Source organism: Juglans microcarpa x Juglans regia, chromosome 1S, assembly GCF_004785595.1.
Source record: "Juglans microcarpa x Juglans regia isolate MS1-56 chromosome 1S, Jm3101_v1.0, whole genome shotgun sequence".
NCBI classification, from domain to species: domain Eukaryota; kingdom Viridiplantae; phylum Streptophyta; class Magnoliopsida; order Fagales; family Juglandaceae; genus Juglans; species Juglans microcarpa x Juglans regia.
This window is the reverse complement of record NC_054595.1, coordinates 14979419-14991750: the sequence shown is the minus strand read 5'-3', so window position 1 is coordinate 14991750 and position 12332 is coordinate 14979419.

Sequence of the window (12332 nt, the reverse complement as noted above, 5' to 3'; positions counted from 1 at the left end):
AGAGCATCATGCCAAAAGTAATTCTATATACAACTCGGAAGTGTGTAAACGCCGTATAATCGTTTTGAAAAATAGTAGAGTCTACTATTAAAAAATTATTTTTTTCATGTGGGTTCTATGTTTTATTCATTTTTTTTTTCAAAGTAATTACGCGGCGGTTTCACAGTTCACTGTTGTAAATATCTTTTCTCTCATGCCAAAGTGGATTGGACTAAATGGATTTGGAACAAAGCTATCCCTTGCAAAACTTCTATTTTCGTGTGGAGATACTTTAATAAGAGACCGCCGATTGACTCAAACATCTGAAAGCTATGCATTGCATTAGAATTGAAGTGCAGCTGTTGCTCCAGTGTTGATAAAGAAACAATTGACCATATCTTGTACTGCTCCAGTGAATTTTCTTTTGTTTTGTGGCATGAATTTGCTTCTTTGCTGGGATTTAGATTTGATTGTATACGAGCACTGGCATTGACTTATCTAAATGCCAGTAGAATCCCTTAAATGCCTAATTTCGTCTAAAATTAGCTTGAAGGGGATTAGGTATCATGATGTCATCAAAGCTTTGATCTAAAGTAATTGAAAGCCATCCTAATTTTTTAAAGTTATTTATTTATTATTTTTTATGTTGGGAACCTCTCTAAGGCAGGGCTCTTCAAACCCATCTCTGCAGAGTAAACCTTGGCCCCATGCACTGCACCATTGGAAGTTTCCCTACGCGGAATTGGTTAAATCGTTGATTTTTCACCAAGGGTGTGGCCCCAAAGGATTGTTTGTACCTATGAGGTATTGAACCTTGGACCTTGAAGGGAGTGATATCCCAAGACCAAGGGCCTTCACCACTTTGATCCAGGTATAAGATTTCTAAGAAAGCTCTTCTTAGCGGAACGACATTTTCTATTTTTTTTCCTTAGTTTCTTTATCTTTATATGTATTTTTCCTTTCATTTTCCTCATGCAAGTTAGTCTTTCCCACGCTTCTTCTCATTTATGTCGATTTAACAAAAACTAAATCAATGGAACCATCACATTTTCTATCTGATCATCAACCATCTCTTCTCAAATTCTCTCAACGACCCAATACTCATCTTCATCCTCTATTTTTAATTAAAATAAAATATATTAAAAAAGTATGATATTAGGCAAACTTCAACAAATGGAATAGTGAAGCCGATGCTAGTGCTCTAAGAAGCTGGAAAAACATACAGGAGGAATGACTCAATAAAGCCCATGATGCGTCTCAGTTAGGAGTTGTAGTGGACATACTACCATTTATAATAAGGTGGTGCCTTTGGCTTAGAAGATGCATAGTTTGAATGGAAGATAAATTGGAGACTGTGGGGAGTCATGTGTTTACGAGTTAAAAGCTTACTTACAGATCAAATGATGAAGTTGTCCTCTTTCAAAAGAATAAGTAGTGTAGATACACACATATTTACAACAACTTTGTATGGCTCCTATTCCCATTAGATCTCCTAATGTTATGGTTTTACAATGCCTAAGTTCAGCTTAGATGTGCCAAACTAGATATGGACGGATGTACGTACCTTGGCCGGCAACCAAGGTAAGTGTGGCGGTGGAGGGGTGATTAGGAATGGAGCAACTAGGTATGAACATGATGGCTACAGTAAACACTTTGTTGGATGGCTTAAGACTTTGTGACTAGTTGAGTTGCAATTCAAGAATGTGCATGGAAGTTAAAACTGATTCACAAATAGTGGCAAACTGGATGGATGGACGTGGAGAGGTTCACTAGGAAGTAAATGATGGTTGGGATAGGCTTCAGTTGATGCCAAGGGACCTGGTATCCTCATTGCATCATGTTTACATAGAGGTTAACCAAGTGGCTAATGCACTTGCAAAAAGGGGTGCCAAAGGTGACCGTGAATATATAGTTTATTACATCACCAAAGGAACCTAGGGGTATTTTTCATATTAATAAAGTAGGATTCCATTTATCATACTTTCCATTTTTTTTTTATGACCTCCAAAGCTTTATTGATAAGCCCTCACTTGTGGCAGAAGAATAACGTGGTTACAAGTCCAAAAAAACTAGTAAAAGGCTAACAACAAGCAGAAAAAGACACAACCAACAAAAATCACAAGGAACTACCTCATCCGTAAATAAGGTAAAGACCATTTGTCAAGGCAAAGCAACCCTCTGAGTCTCCAAGGATACTTCCAACACGAAGAGCAGGACAAGAATTCCAACCACCTTCGTTAGAAAAGAAGTCAGCAACCATATTTATCTCCTGAAAGATATGACACGTGTCCATCAACAACCCTTAGGAGGCCAACCACCTCATCCCAAAATCCCTATAGATACCAATGAGAACAAGTACCTCGCTGAATCCAAGAAGTCACCATCAGAGAGTCAGTTTCCACTCTTATGTCGGATAAACCCAGCTCATGACAAAGCCAAAGACCATCCCTTAAAGACCAGAATTCTGCAACAATGTTAGTTTGAACATTGTAATGATGAGCAAAGCCTGCATAGAAATTACTTTATTGTCTCAAACCACACCACCCCACCTGACCAACCTGGATTACCAAGTGAGTAGGCATCAACATTTAATTTCCATGAACCCATCGATAAAGGTTGCCAAGCAAAAGCTCTCACTCGAGGAACTTGTGGAAGGATAATGGTGTAATGCCCGTCCTTGTGGTGAGACTTTTTATAAAATGTTTTTATAAAGGAAAACGGGAATTACTGTTCAATTTAAAACTTTTTACTTGCATACCCAGGGTGCAAGACTTTACATTTGTAAGATAAAATGTGCTTTGAGAATAAAAGAGGTTTACAGTAGAAAACATTAATCTTATAATAAAAAGGTCTCTCGTACAATTAAAACTCATGCCTAGACTTCCGTGCTCTTCCCCATGGGCCGTGTCCATCCTGATCATTCAATTCCTGTGAGGGGGAAGGACATGCATAAAAATTAAAATGAGTCGATGACTCTTAAACATTACTTCATACAGTTAAAATATAACAATATAGGTTTTTATTCATGTATTCATTATTCATACATACTACATGTATATGTGTGCGTGCATACATGCGTTCACTTGAAAACTTCACTAGACGGAGTTTTCTTTGGAAAATGGATTTTCTTTTCGTAAAACGTGTCCCCTGTCAGGACTTTCATTTCTGCAAGAATGCAATGTGTTCATGCATACGTCCATTCATTTGAAAACATCATTGGACAAGGTTTTTTTTTAAAAAGGGACTTTCTTTTCATAAGACATGTCTCCCGTTAGTGCCTTCATTTCTTAAAAGTTCGTAAGTTCGTGCATTCGTGCCTACATCCATACTTTCTTATCACTTTCATAGGCCAGTACACATTGTTACGCCCTGTGTGTTGGGATTAGCGGTCTTCCTTTGGACCCGGACTCCGCCCGTGGCCATGGGTTAGGAATCCTTTTTCAGTCAGGGGCAGCATTTGGTGCACTTCCAGTACTACTTACCCGGCATTGCAATCTGCCCATTCATTGGTACCATTTTCATTCATTTATGTGGCCGTTATGTATCTTCATACATTAAAGCATTCATTCGTTCAGTCATTTCTTACAGTTTAGTCCTTTCAATTCCTTTAATAGGTCAGTTCATGGAAAAATATCGTTTAGGGCATGGGCTTAAACTTTCAGTTTATTTCAGCTCTATCCTTCATTTAATAGTTCATTCATGGAAAACGTCATTTTAAAACATACATGAGCTTAAACGTCAGCTTTCATGGCATCCATAAGCGTCACCTTAAATGTCGTCTTTCATGGCATCCATGAGCATCACCTCATGGCACACATGAAAGTGTCTGTTCGTAGGATCCATAAAAGCATCCATTTTCATGTCTTTCATGCGTTTCCATCAGTTCGTGAATTTTCTTAGAAAATATATACAATAGATACAACGTATAGCCATCCATTCACATGCGTACAATTAATACTTTCGTTGCATAAAAAGGAGCTGCCAAGGAGGGCCATACATACGTATACCTTTGAACACTTAGCTTTGTTTTTCATAAAACGTCTTTCGTGTGTTTTCGTAAAGCATCGTGAGGAAAATGGCATACTCCAATACCAACTTTCTCTTAACCCGGCTAGCATGACTCTTCATGCTACCCGTCCTTCTTGACAGTTCATCCCAACACTTAACACGACAAGACTCCATTCACAACCACGCCTTATGTTACGTCATATAGCTCGAGACTACACCCAAGCTACACCATGACCTTGTCACATCACCTGACATCCCACTATGTCATTTCTATGCCAACTCCTAACTCATCGCAAGTACGGTTCCTCACATACTCCTGTCACATCGTGACATTTCATCACGTTCCTACTACATCATTTCTACACTAACTCCTCACCCATCATAAGCACGACTACCAGTAGTCGTGTCACGAAGTGACATTCCCCCGTCATGCTTCCGCTGCGCACTCTTACACTTGTTCTGCTACTTCACGCATACTCCTAGCCATAAGTCCATCAAGGTGACACTTGTCACCTCAGACTACAGGCTAGCCATAACTACTTTGGGACACTGTTCCACAGTTCCCGATACTACTCATCACATTCCACCCCCATCGATCACACAACTATCATTATCTCTACGATAGGCCACACGGAGTGTCGCTGCCTCGTGGAGTACACTCCACGTATATTCCCTTTTCACACGCTACGGCCCATCACCATTACGGCATACGCGCCACATGGTGCATTGCTCTGCTACATGGAGTACACTTCTCGTGTACTCCCTTCATACACGTTACGTTACATCACCACTACGACATACCCACCGTATAGTGTATCACTCCACCACATGGAGTACACTCTATGTGTACTCCCTTCATATGCACTACGCCACATCACCATTATGGCATACCCGCCATACGGTGCATCACTGCACCACATGGAGTACACTTCATGTGTACTCTTCCCATTTCACAATACGCCAGGAGGATATATTTTATATATACTCTCTTTATCCCACACTACGCCACACATGCACAGAGTACACTCAGTGTGTACTGTTCCCATTCCACATGCCACGTTTCCAATACAACACATACTCCACAACCACACTACACAGCACATCACAACACAGCAAACTCCATAATACTAGCAGCACAGTTCACAAACTAGTCAACTAATCAACATCTAACATAATTAAAGAGGGATAGAGGGTTATACCATCGATGAGATAACCCGTGCGTTGCTCGCTGATCGTCACAGTCGATGATGTCGGAAGAGTCGTATGTGGAAGCTAACCCACCTACGGTGACTGTTTGGGCGTTTAGATAGCTAAGTGTGGTCTTTGGAAGGGCTCAAGGTGGCCATGTGATGGTGGCAAGGAGCGTAATACGGCGGATCTAGCAATGTACAATGGCGGTCAGCCACGCGTAGTGGCTGTCCATCACGTGTAGTGGCTACCCACTACATAAAGTGGTGGTTTGGACTTAGGGTTCGGCTAAGGGAGTTGCTGGTGGAGCCGTGGAGGCTCGGAGGTGGTGGCACTGTGGTCCACGGTGGTGGAGGTGAACTTGGTCCTGTGTGAGGGGGAGAGATGCCATGAGAGAGTGAGAGAGAGTGTGCATGCATGGGTGGCCGATTGGGGCCATGGGTGGTCGGGATATGTTGGTGGTGGATGGAGGAGGCTCATGACGGTGGTTGGACACCATGGGTGGCGGCGCACGGCTGTGGAAAGGGGAGAACCTGTGTGTGAAGGAGGGAGAGAGCCCGTGCGGTGGAGGGAGGCTATGGGCCTTGGGTCACATGGAGGAGGAAGATGGAGGGATGGGGAAGCACATGGAGGCGCTTGGTGGCCGTGGGTGGCCGCGCACAACGGCGCAAGAAGGGGAAATGGGTTCAAAACTCATTTTGGCTACTTACCGTTAAAGGAGAGGGAAGGCTGCACGGTGGACATCGAGCTCGCTGGAGGAGGATGGGCGGTGGGAGGGGAGGCTCTCGTGGAAGTGGTGGCGTATGGCGGCGCATCAACATCAAGCCCATTTAGGCTATGCACTGCCGAGAGAGAGGAAGAGAGAGCGTGAGAGAGGGAGACCGGCATGGGATAACTCACCGGAGGGAAGAGGTGCCGGTGGTGGCGGAGGTGAGGCTCACTGGCGCATGGTAGGGCCGGGTTGGGCAGTGGAGGAATTCGGGCATGGGGGTGTCGTGCAGTGCAATCCGTGAGGGAGAGGGAGGAGAGAGAGAGGGGAGGGAAAAGTGAGGGAGAAGGAAGAGGGGTTTGGGTATTTAACCGAGTCCCTTCGTCTTGGGATCCTCAAAATGATCTAACGGTGAAGGATTAAAACACTAATTTGAAATTGCATAAACATTAACTTAATTAAAAGCACTTAAAGGAATTAAGGTAGAATATTAGTTAAACTAACTTTAGTTTATAAAATAATATTTCTTCATCATTAATAAAGGATGAAGTCTTATTTGATATATTTAAAAGGATAAAACCATTTAATTAATTAAAGTTTTCAACGTAATTTAAATCCCATAATATTTTAAATAACTGAAATCATTTTAATAATAATATTAAAATGAATTCTGACAATTATAATATTTTTGGAGCTCTTCAAGAATATTATAATTGTCGTATTTAAAATCAAACTTAGTTCAATGACACTGGAATACTCCTTATAAATATTTTCAGTATATTTAAAACACTGAGCATGCCTTAGAAGTTACATAATATATTTTGAAACACGCCATCAGAGTTCGGCACGCATGATGAGTCTCACAGTCAATAGAGAGAAGGGGTAGACGGTTACATAATTTACATCCTCGAAACTTGCTTACGTCAAAAAGAAGGAATAAAAAAAGCGTACGTAAAAAAGAAAGAGCGAGATATTACAAATAGGGCATCGAATACTCCGCAACATCTCTTGGTCATGGAGGGAGTTCGAGGAGAAATTGATAGGCTTAGAAAAAAATTCCTGAATCCAAAAAACAATAACAGAATCAGTTTGCTCCAAGTAATATTTTCGGCCCTCCATCCGAACCTGACAGCGAAAATGCCATAGAGCCCAAATTATCAAGGTCGGCAAAATACTACGCAACATTCCCAGCTGAGAAGAGTTCTTATTTGCTCTAGACCACCAAAGAGTTATGCGATCATATATACTTTGCTCCCTTCAAGCCTTTTGGAGAAGAATTCCCAAACTTGTTCAGCTTGAGAGCCATTTTCGAAAAGGTGCTCATAAGTTTCAGTACCAAAATTACCTTCACAGCAATGGCACCTGGGCGCTAGATGAACCCCGATTATTTGGATTTTCGAATCCACTATCTGGTTTATCAACTTTTGGGATAAGAGCCAAGTTTGTAGCACCATAGAAGGTTGGTAAAGGAGAACCGTTAAAGAACTCCACCACCGCCTGCCATATATCCTCCCGAACAATGTCCCAAGCCACTCGAAAAAACCACGCCGTAAAACCATCCGGGCCTGGACAACTGTCTTCAGGAATGGACTCAAGAGCCTCTGCACGTCCTTTAAGGTTGGGGGTTGACTTAAAGCGAAATTCTCTTCCTCAGAAACAAGCTGCGGAATGATATAAAGGGAATCCTCATCCCGAACCACCGGTTCAGCAGCCAACAAATTTTTAAAAGAAACAATAGCTCAATCGTGAATCTCTTCAGGAGATTGAAAGGAAGTACCATCCTGCATAGTCAAGCTAGACCAAGTATTCCATCTCTTCTTTTGCATGACACTCACGTGGAAAAAGCAAGTATTAGCATCACCCTCTGCCAACCACCGAATGCGTGATTTTTGCTTCCACATCGTCTCTTCCCTATTCAACCACAGCTGATGCTTCGCCTTGTGGTTTAGCATCTGCTTTTCTGCCGCCTTAGAATAGTTTTCAGCAACTTCATGCTCTAAGCGAACCAGTTGGTCTTTCACAAGCCGTAATTCCTTATCCACCCTCCCGAACGTGGATACATTCCACAGTTTCAAGGCTACTTTAAGCTTTTTTAGCTTACTAGCCACCCTAACCAAAACATTACCGTCCATCCCACAATCCCAAACTCTACGAACCAGCAATAGAAAAATCCACATCACATTCTTTAGAAACGGAATTGGCGTGGACTGGAAAAACTGCTATCCCCCAACAACTTCGGTAACATTGGACTATGGTCCGAAGAAGTGCGAGGCAAATAGAACATCTTTGCATGTTGGAATCTACTCATAAACTCTATATTCACTAGAATGCGATCTAGCCGTGCCCATATGCGACGACGACCTTGTTGACCATTGCACCAAGATAATTTAGAGCCCTCAAAAGGAAGTTCCAGCAAGCCACAATCATCAATGAAGCTGTTAAAGTCTTGCTTTGCCCTAGCTGCCCGGTGTATCCCCCCTATCTTTTTGTTGGAGTATAGCATCCCATATATATAGAAAACATGGAGTTAAAATCCAAAGAAGGAAAGGCCAAGGCTTAAGTAGACAATATACATTAGTTAGAAGGCTAAAGTAGACAATATACATTAGTTAGTTATTTTCTATTTTTAGTATAAATAGATGTAAATTCAAATGATCAATTCAGTTGATTCATTCAATATTTTTCATTTCAGATAGTCTACATTAGTCTGTATGACAATTTCCATTTTCCAGTTTCTGAAACTCTTGACATGGTATCAGATTAGTAAAATTCCACAACTCCTCTTTTCTACTAGAAATTGATTCTTTCTTGTTACTTCAAGTTTTTCTGCACTACATTGATTTTATTTTGTAGTGATTCTTCTGTTGATTCTTTTGATTTTTTGCTCTTCTTGCTTTTCTTGAAATGGCCTCTATCAGCTCCACAGACTCTGTCAACTCAGTACCGCAAACTAATCCATTAGATTGCCAAAGTCCTCCCATTCCACAAAATAATCCATCAGAAAATTTATCAAGTCCATATTATTTGCATCCGAGTGAAAACCCTAGTGCCATTCTTGTCTCAAAAATTTTCGGTGGTGATAACTATGTTGCATGGAGCCACTCGATCATCATTGCTTTATTTGTCAAGAATAAAGTAACATTCATTGATGGCTCCATTCGACCTCCAAAGATTTCTTAGTCAGTTCTTTACATAGCGTGGATGAGGGCCAATAATTTGGTACTTTCTTGGTTGATAAACTCAATTTCCAAATATATTCGAAATAGCTTGTTGTATGTTAATTCAGCTCTTGATCTTTGGAATGAATTGAAGACACGGTACCTAAGGAGTGATGGACCAAGAGTTTTCTATCTTGAAAAATCTTTGAGTTCTATAAACCAAGGTTCTTCATCCATTACTGAGTATTTTAGTATCTTTAAAGCATAATGAGATGAATATGTTCGTTTTCGTCCTTTCCCAACTTGCACTTGTGGAAAAATGTCAAGTTGCACATGTGACATCTTTCCTTTTCTGTTACAAAGGTAGCAGTCAGATTATGTTTTGAAATTCCTTGTTGGTTTAAATGAATATTATGCATCTATTAGAAGTCAATTGCCTCTTTCCATACCATTACCAACTATGGCAATGGTTTTTTCTTTGCTACTTCAAGAAGAGAGCCAAAGGCAACTGACCAACTCAGTCTCAACTGAAACTCATGCATTAATGGTAAAGTAGTTTCCTACTTCAGTAGCAAATCAATACAAGTTTTCAAAAGAAAAGGCCAAGAAATCTTCACTCCATTGTACACATTGTGAGTATAATGGACACACTATTGACAAATGCTTTCAACTTCATGGATATCCTCCTAGTTGGATTGGACCAAAAGGAATGAGAAACTATTATGCTGCTCATGCTATCATTTCAACCAATGAAGTCTGTAATCAAAATAAGGACGAGTCTCACATGGTTTCTTTAACCTCTGAAGAATTTAATAAGCTTTTAGCTCTTGCAAATTCTTCACAACCTTCTCAGTCTTCTTCAAATATCAAGAATTCCCTTGCTTGTAACCTTGTCACTTCTGCTCAGTTTTCTGGTAAATTTTCTTGCAATTTTGTTTCTGCTATACCAGATCACTCTTGGATATTAGACACTGGTGCAACAGATCACATGATCTGTTTACCACATTTCTGTTGTTCTCCTCATAAACCAATCAATATATCTATAAACCTACCTAATGGACAGATTATACCATCCACACACATTGGTACAATTTGCATTTCCAATAATCTTTTCCTACAAAATGTCTTGTGTGTACCCTCATTCTCTTTTAATCTCTTATCTGTTCCTAAGCTAACACAATAGTCTAATCTTTCTTTGTCTTTCTTTGGAACTCATTGTCTTTTGCAGGACCAATCACAGAGGAGGACGATTGGGATTGCATTTGAGAAACAAGGACTATATCATTTTATACCTTCCTGCACAACTTCTAAATCCAATTCAATTCAATTTTCTGCTGTTTCTCAAAAACCCTTAGACCTTTGGCACTATAGATTAGGCCATGTATCTATTTCTAGACTTTCTTCCCTCAAACACTTAGACTCTTCTATCTCTATGGATTGTCAACATATATGTGATATATGTCCTTTGGCAAAGCAAAGAAGATTGCCTTTCCCTGTATCACATACAAAATCTAATAAAATTTTTGATTTGGTGCACTGTGACATATGAGGTCCATTTGCTACTATTTCTTATTTAGGTTATAGATATTTCTTGACAATTGTTGATGATTTCTCAAGATGTACTTGGGTTTACATGCTTAAAGCTAAATCTGAAGTTCCATTTCTGTTAAAATCATTTTGTATAATGATAAAAACCCAATTTAATGTTGCTGTCAAAACCATAAGGTCAAATAATAGACCTGAATTTTTTCTCACAGATTTTTATAGTAAAAATGGGATTTTACATCAAAAAAGCTGTGTAGAAACCCCACAGCAAAATGGAATAGTTGAAAGAAAGCATCAACATTTACTTACTACAGCTAGAGCACTGATGTTTAATCAAATATTCCATTATCTTTTTGGAGTGACTGTGTTCTCACAACAGCTCATATAATCAACATAATACCTATCCCTCTTCATAATAATAAAGCCCCTTATGAAATGCTTTTCAACAAAACACCAAAACTATCCCATTTAAAGGTGTTTGGTTGTCTTTGTTTTGCCTCTACACTTCAAAATCACAGACATAAGTTTGATCCTAGAGCTGTCAAATGCTTATTTCTCGGGTACCCCTCTGATGTAAATGGTTACAAAGTCATGGATGTAAACACTAATAAAGTGTTTATTTCTAGAAATGTCACATTCCATGAAAATATTCTCCCTTTTACAAAAACTGGTATTTCACTTTACCAACGAAAATATGCCTTGGACATATTACAAGACACTGGTAACCTAGGCTCAAAGCCTGCTGCTTTTCCAATGGAATCAAATCTCAAACTCACTGCTGATGATCCAGTGTTAAGTCAGTTTCTAGCAAAACTAGCTGTTAGCCATCACAAAGCAGCAATGAGGGTCCTCAAATATCTGAAAGCTACACCAGGGCAGGGTTTGTTTTTCTCATCATCTTCAGAACTTCAGCTCAAAGCCTTCTCAGACAGTGACTGGGTAGGCTACATCAACACCAGGAGAAGCATAATAGGTTTTGCAATATTTTTTGGCAATTCCCTAATTTCATGGAAGTCCAAAAAGTAAGCCACAATTAGAAGATCCTCTGTTGAAGCAGAGTATCGAGCTCTTGTAGCTACAACATACAACATGTGAGGTGCAATGGTTGGTCTATGCCTTACAGGACTTGCAGATTGATCATCAACAACCCACAACTCTATACACAGATAGCAAATTAGCAATGTCTATTGCCACCAACACAGTTCAGCATGAAAGAACTAAGCATATACAAATTAACTGTCACTTGGTTCGAGAGAAATTGCAAGAGAAGCTTATCAAGCTGTTTTACATTCCCTCTCGGCTACAGTTGGCAAACATACTCACCAAGCCACTGGATTCATTGCCTTTTCATCACACTCTACGCAAGATGTACATTCTCAATATTCATGTTCAGCTTGACGGGGGGTGTTGGAGTATAGCATCCCATATAGAAAACATGGAGTTAAAATCCAAAGAAGGAAAGGCCAAGGCTAAAGTAGACAATATACATTAGTTAGAAGGCTAAAGTAGACAATATACATTAGTTAGTTATTTTCTATTTTTAGTATAAATAGATGTAAACCCAAATGATCAATTCACTTGATTCATTCAATATTTTTCATTTCAGATAGTCTACATTAGTACATATGACAGTTTCCATTTTCCAGTTTATGAAACTCTTGACACTTTTCACTATCCTATCGAATAATATTGAAGTCTCTCGCCAGGAACCATGGCCTCCCCTCACTGTCTAGGCTTCGCCACAA